Source organism: Stigmatopora argus, chromosome 7 (genome assembly GCF_051989625.1).
Source record: "Stigmatopora argus isolate UIUO_Sarg chromosome 7, RoL_Sarg_1.0, whole genome shotgun sequence".
Lineage (NCBI taxonomy): Eukaryota > Metazoa > Chordata > Actinopteri > Syngnathiformes > Syngnathidae > Stigmatopora > Stigmatopora argus.
In genome coordinates, this window is record NC_135393.1 from 18,579,023 (window position 1) to 18,585,022 (window position 6,000).

At 34.5% G+C, this 6,000-nt stretch overlaps 1 protein-coding gene across 3 annotated transcripts in view; it reads right to left on the bottom strand.

The window, feature by feature from the left end:
- Nucleotides 1-6,000, bottom strand: part of lrba (LPS-responsive vesicle trafficking, beach and anchor containing) — a 150,008-nt gene that overhangs the window by 77,214 nt on the left and 66,794 nt on the right. The gene's annotated exons all lie outside the window — the stretch shown is intronic.

Here is a 6,000-nt window from a genome sequence, read left to right on the forward strand (position 1 = left end):
TTTCCCATCGGCAAAACAAGTCCATCCTTTCTAGCGAACTGATCGGCCGCCGTTGGCGGAAATGGGCGTCCAATCCCGTGACTGGGAAGGGGCTGGAAGCAAAAGTGCTAGATTCTAGAGGAAGTTCCTGCACGTTTTGGATCATTTCCTGTTGACATCTTTGGGTCACTTCCTGTTTTTTTTCCAATCGCTTCCAACCGCAAACAGTTCAAATGATTTAAACGTCAATTTCCGTCAATGGCAGCCACGAGCTAAGCTATGCGAGCTAACAAAAAAATCCTCAGAATTAAATGTAAATTTTATTTATTTATTATTTATTTTCTGGGCAATGAGAGGTCACAAAAAATCCCTAGAATTAAATGTAATATTTATTTATTTATTATTTGCCAATGAGAGGTCACAAAAAATCCCCAGAATTAAATGTAATATTTATTTATTTATTATTTATTTTTTGCCAATGAGAGGTCACAAAAACAAAAAAATCCCTAGAATTAAATGTAATTTTTATTTATTTATTATTTTTTTTTGCCAATGAGAGGTCACAAAAAAAACTAAAAAAATCCCCAGAATTATATGTAATTTTTATTTATTAATAATTTATTTTTTGTCAATGAGAGGTCAGCAAAAAATCCCCAGAATTAAATGCAATTTTTATGTATTTATTATTTTTTTGCCAATGAGGTGACAAAAACAAACAAAAATCCCCAGAATTAAATGTAATATTCATCTATGTATTTTTATGCCAATTTATTTCTTTCTATAATCATAGTTTAATAACCCAATTTGCCTTTTCTATGTATTTGTTTTGCTTAGTTAATGAAGAGTTTTCCTCCAATTTCCTTGAATTAAAATTTTTAAAAAAAATAAGGACAGGCAAATTAAGTACTCCAATTGGATGCCAAAAATTCCCATAAAATTTTGCTCAAATTTTGAGATTATGAATGCAATAACACTATATAGGTAAAAAAAAACATAAGCAAATAATGCAACAATATAAAATGACATTCATTCATTTTTTTCACTTCTGCTAATGTCCTTTTTTTTTCTAAATCCCACTAAATGCACCCAAGAGTCAATTAAAAAGAACGCAAAAATGAATTATCAGTGTCCTGATACAATCCAGGGTTAAAAAAATCAATAAATACTAAATTGGGCTCAAAATGGAGTCAAAAGCACAATGTGGTGAAAAATCAGCTCAAGATTGCGGTTTGCGGAGAAAGAGAAAAAAAAGGAGGACAATTGATTGTCCGTCCAGAAGTGGCAGCGTCTGTATTTTTTGATGAAGCCCCCCGCGCATTTTTATTTTTTTTGACAACGGACGCCATTTATCAGCGCCGCCAACGCTGGCGGCGCCGGCGGGTAATGAGGGGCATCCGCCGGACCCGGGTTGCATAATTCTGCCATTACGGGCCCATTTTAATAATCCTCTGACCTCCAGCTTTCAGAGATGCTCTTGAGCGCCGCTGACAAATCGAACGTGACCAAAAAGTGAGAGGGGGAATAAAAAATACGAAAGAAATAAAGAAAAAATAGTCTCCCTGACTCGAGGTCGGACGCGGGCAAAAAAGACGGAAATAAATGCGGGTGTGCAATGCTGGAAAAGTTGGAGAATATTTACGTTTTTTTTAAAATCATTTTTCATCTTAATACAATTTTAGAATATTGCTCTTTTTATTCAAAAAATATATAAATTAAATGACCGCATTAATTTATTAATTTCTATTCATTTTTTGTCAATTTTAGAATAAGAACATTCCTGTTTGTATTTTAAAAACTATCCATAAAAATAAAGGATTTTTTTTCAATTAAAAACATGCTAAATAATAATATAAATGACCGCATTAATTTACATTTACTTCTTTATTCTTTATCTGATTATAATTTCCATTCATTGTTTTCAATTTTAAAATAAAAACATTCTTGTTTTTTTTAAATGTGCATAAAAATAAAGAAAAAAATTTTTTTTTCTATTTAAAACATGCTAAATAATACAATTATTATAAAAAAAATACTTCATTTATTTCCCGACGTTATTAAAAAAATTGAAGGATAGCAAATCTATTTTTAAAAGGTTTATATTTTGTTTACTTTTAAAAAGAGGGTTATTATTATATGAAACATGCAAAATAATTTAAATAACATTAATTTTGAAAAAAAATCATTAAAAAATAAAAAAATAAGAAGATTTATGAATGAAGCGGGTCAAAAAAAGAAGATTTACCTAATTTTAGTCGTCAAAACCCCTAAAAAAAAATGAATATACGTATCAAAATAGCTAGCAAGCATTTATCAAATGATTGCAGCATTATACGCAACATTGAAAACGCAAGTTCCTCGGAATAAGCGCTGGATTCCCCAGATAACGTCCATTTTTTTTGTGCAGGGGAGGGCGACCAAACAAATGACCCGCCGGCATAATTACGGCGATGGCGGTGGCGGCGGCGGCAATCTGTCAGGAGGAGGCACTGGAAGTGTTAGTCAAAGGAGATAGCCTTTGACTAACTAGCGGCCCCCGACAATCGATACGTAGGAATTGCGCCGTGGCCACGGAGGCTTTTCTCGCCGTATCGATCGGGTCGGCCGGCCTTTTACGCCGGCCGGGCGACCTTGGCCACGTGAAACTCGTAAATCGGAAAGTGCCCCCGCCATCTTTCACGCCGACTGGACGCAACTTCCCGAAAGTCATTTTCTTTTGAACAGGGAAAAAAGGACGTATTTCAAGGAAATGTCCTCTATAAATTGAAGTCGGGGGATTTTGGAAACATTTCTTAACGCGGCCAAAAATTCACAATTTTATTTTTTGGGACGAGTTGGAATGATTTGTAATCCTCCAAAATATATATTTTCATGCATAATGGCTGAATTAAAGTTGAAATAAAAATACTGAAATTCTACAAATGACTACAATTTATGCTCAAAAATATTTGAGAAAGTTGATTGGTTCTGAAAACGCTATATACTAAAACATTCATTTGTTTGTTCACCCCTGCTTTTAAATTCAACTGCATGGGATTGCTCATTTTTCAGTGCCATTGATAGCAATGGATGTCCAATTTCTTGACTGGGAGGGGCAATTTTTTTCGAAATTACAAATATTAAAATAAATAAAATATATATATAAATATAGATTTTTTTTTTCATTGTTGGCTCCAGCACCCCCCGCAACCCTTGTGAGGATAAACGGCACGGAAAAAGAATGAATGACAAATAAAAATTCTTGCCCAAATCTAAAGTGGTAAAGTGGAGCCAAAAATAAAGAAAGAAATAAGTAACGACAATATTTAAGAAAAAATTGTGAAGAGTTTGACCTAATCTAATTGAACCTAATCCTAATCCTAATCCTAATCCTCATCCAATTCTAATACACTACTTCATTTGAACTCATTCAACTCCACTTTTCTGCCGTTTGTGGTGATTTAAATGTCCAAAAACGAGGGAACTCTTAAAAACCTGGACTTGACACCACAAGGATGTTTTTCTTTACGGCGACCGTTGCTTCTTCCTGCCCGTGTCGTGTCGGGCCAAGCGTGCGTGAGACCCACTTCCTCTAGTCGGCCCCGCGCCGCCGGTAGCCGGGCGAAAAAAATGACAAGTCGCACGCCAAGGGGCGACGTGGACGTAGCGCAGGCCTCCGCTCCCACGCGTGCGACGCGCCGACTATTATGTATCATAATTGTGATTTAGGTCTGGAAGCCAGAGGCGGCCCGACGCAGATTTATCGCGCTCGCATTCGTCAACGCCGTCGTCTCGGGGAAGCCTTTTTTCGCTGGAAAAAAAGCCGCAAAACGGACATCGGATGGTGATTATTATTATTATTATTATTATTATTATTATCATTATTATTATCATTATTATTATCATTATTATTATCATTATTATTATCATTATTATTATCATTATTATTATCATCATTATTATCATCATTATTATCATCATTATTATCATCATTATTATCATCATTATTATCATCATTATTATTATCATTATTATCATTATTATCATTATCTTTATCTTTATCTTTATCTTTATCTTTATCTTTATCTTTATCTTTATCTTTATCTTTATTTTTATTTTTTTTATTTTTATTTTTATTTTTATTTTTATTATTATCATTATCATTATCGTTATCGTTATCGTTATCGTTATCGTTATTATTATTATTATTATTATTATTATTATTATTATTGAGTGAATTTTGAAAAATATGTTTTACTTAAGATATTTTTTTGAATGATACATTTGAGGACTAACATTTTTTCCCCAAATCTAAAAAAGAATATCTCAATTTGTTGTTGTTTTTTCAAACTAGTAGTCCTACCTCTACTTACGAATGCCTCTAGATACAAATGTTTCAGGTTACGAATTTTTAAATATGCAAATGAGTGACTCAAGATACGAAAAAGATCCAAGTGACGAAATCCCCCATAAAGTAAATGCATTTCCTTCTCCGTTATTTTATTTTGAATTCCCCTTATTAATCGATTAAAAACTACAAATGCAACATGGCAACATATTTTCACACACATACGGCACACGTAAAAGTCTAAAACGTACTACAAAGTGGACGACTTTGGGCAAACACAGATATTACATCTATAACGGCCACGGTGGGAGATATTTCAGCGGCGCAGGGCACATTTTTATATGCTTTATTTATTTTAAGACATGAATAAATCATTTCTTTAGAATTTTCTCTCATTTTTGTGTGTTTCCTGACATCTTTCATACAAAATTGGGACATTTTGACCAATTTTAAAGGGTTTAGTTGGTAGTTGTGTGAGGAAACGTCATATTTCCGGGTGCGGTGAGGACGCGGAAACGACAATAGCGGCCTGAAAGCGTGAAAACGGGGAAAAAAGACCCGCCAAACAAATAAATAAATAAATAAAAATGGAGGAGCGGCGGCGTTGGCTCCCGAGGCGCCGTCTGCCCTAAAGCTGGATATGAAGACACAAAATTGCGTTCAGGCGGGTCACGCCGATATTAGACGGCGGGAACGACTCCCAAGCGGCGGGCGGCCAGATAATATTTTCATTTCGCCGCTCTTTATTGAAGGTAAACTTTGGGGAATATGTTTTTTTTTTCCTTTTTTTATGGTTGCCGAATGAAAGAAAAAAAATCAACAACAGTGGCTAGCCTCCATTTTGTGGGTTTAATGTTGTCCATTTTTTGCAAGTTTTGACGTTATGTTCATTAATTTAGTCAAATTTGTGTCGCGCCGTTCGACCTTGGCGAAAATTGACCGCAAATATTGACGTCTAGTGATTGTGATTTATGAAAGGAGAGCGCATCGACGACCATTAGGGCTAGCGTCGATAGCCTCGCCGGTCGCTAATGGGATCGGACGCCGTCGCGTCGGCCAATCGAACGAGGGCGTCGCCGCCGAACAAAAGGAGAGGAAGGAGGGCGACGGGGACGCGCTGGTACGACCACGGAAAATGGCCACGTCGGCTCGATACGTGGAAATCGGGGTGACGTTGACGATGATGGACGCACGGGAGTTTGTGGCTAGTCCGGTAGAAGTGGGAGGGATGGCAGCGAGGGAATCTTCCGCATTTTCTTTGTGATCTTTAATTTAGGGTTTGGATGATTAATGGAACTTTTTATTTTATTTTATAATATGTATTATTCCATAATGTTATTTTAGGGTTTCATTGCTTTTTAGTCTAAAATGACTAAACTAAAACTAGAATAACAAAGAAATATTTAAAAACAGCTACTGTTATATCTTTGAAAATAAAAAGTCAGTGACAATAACATTTAAATAATTAAAAAAATTGATTTGAAATAAAATTAAATGTACAAAAATAAATATTTAAATTGAAGTACATGAAAAAAAAATATTAACCCCAAAAACAACAACTAGTATATAAAATGAAAATAATTTTCAAAAATTATATGTTTATAGAATTTTTTTAAATATATATATATATATTTATATTGACTCTCATATGTGCATTAACATAACGAGTGAATCTTACTATACAAGGATTGAATTTA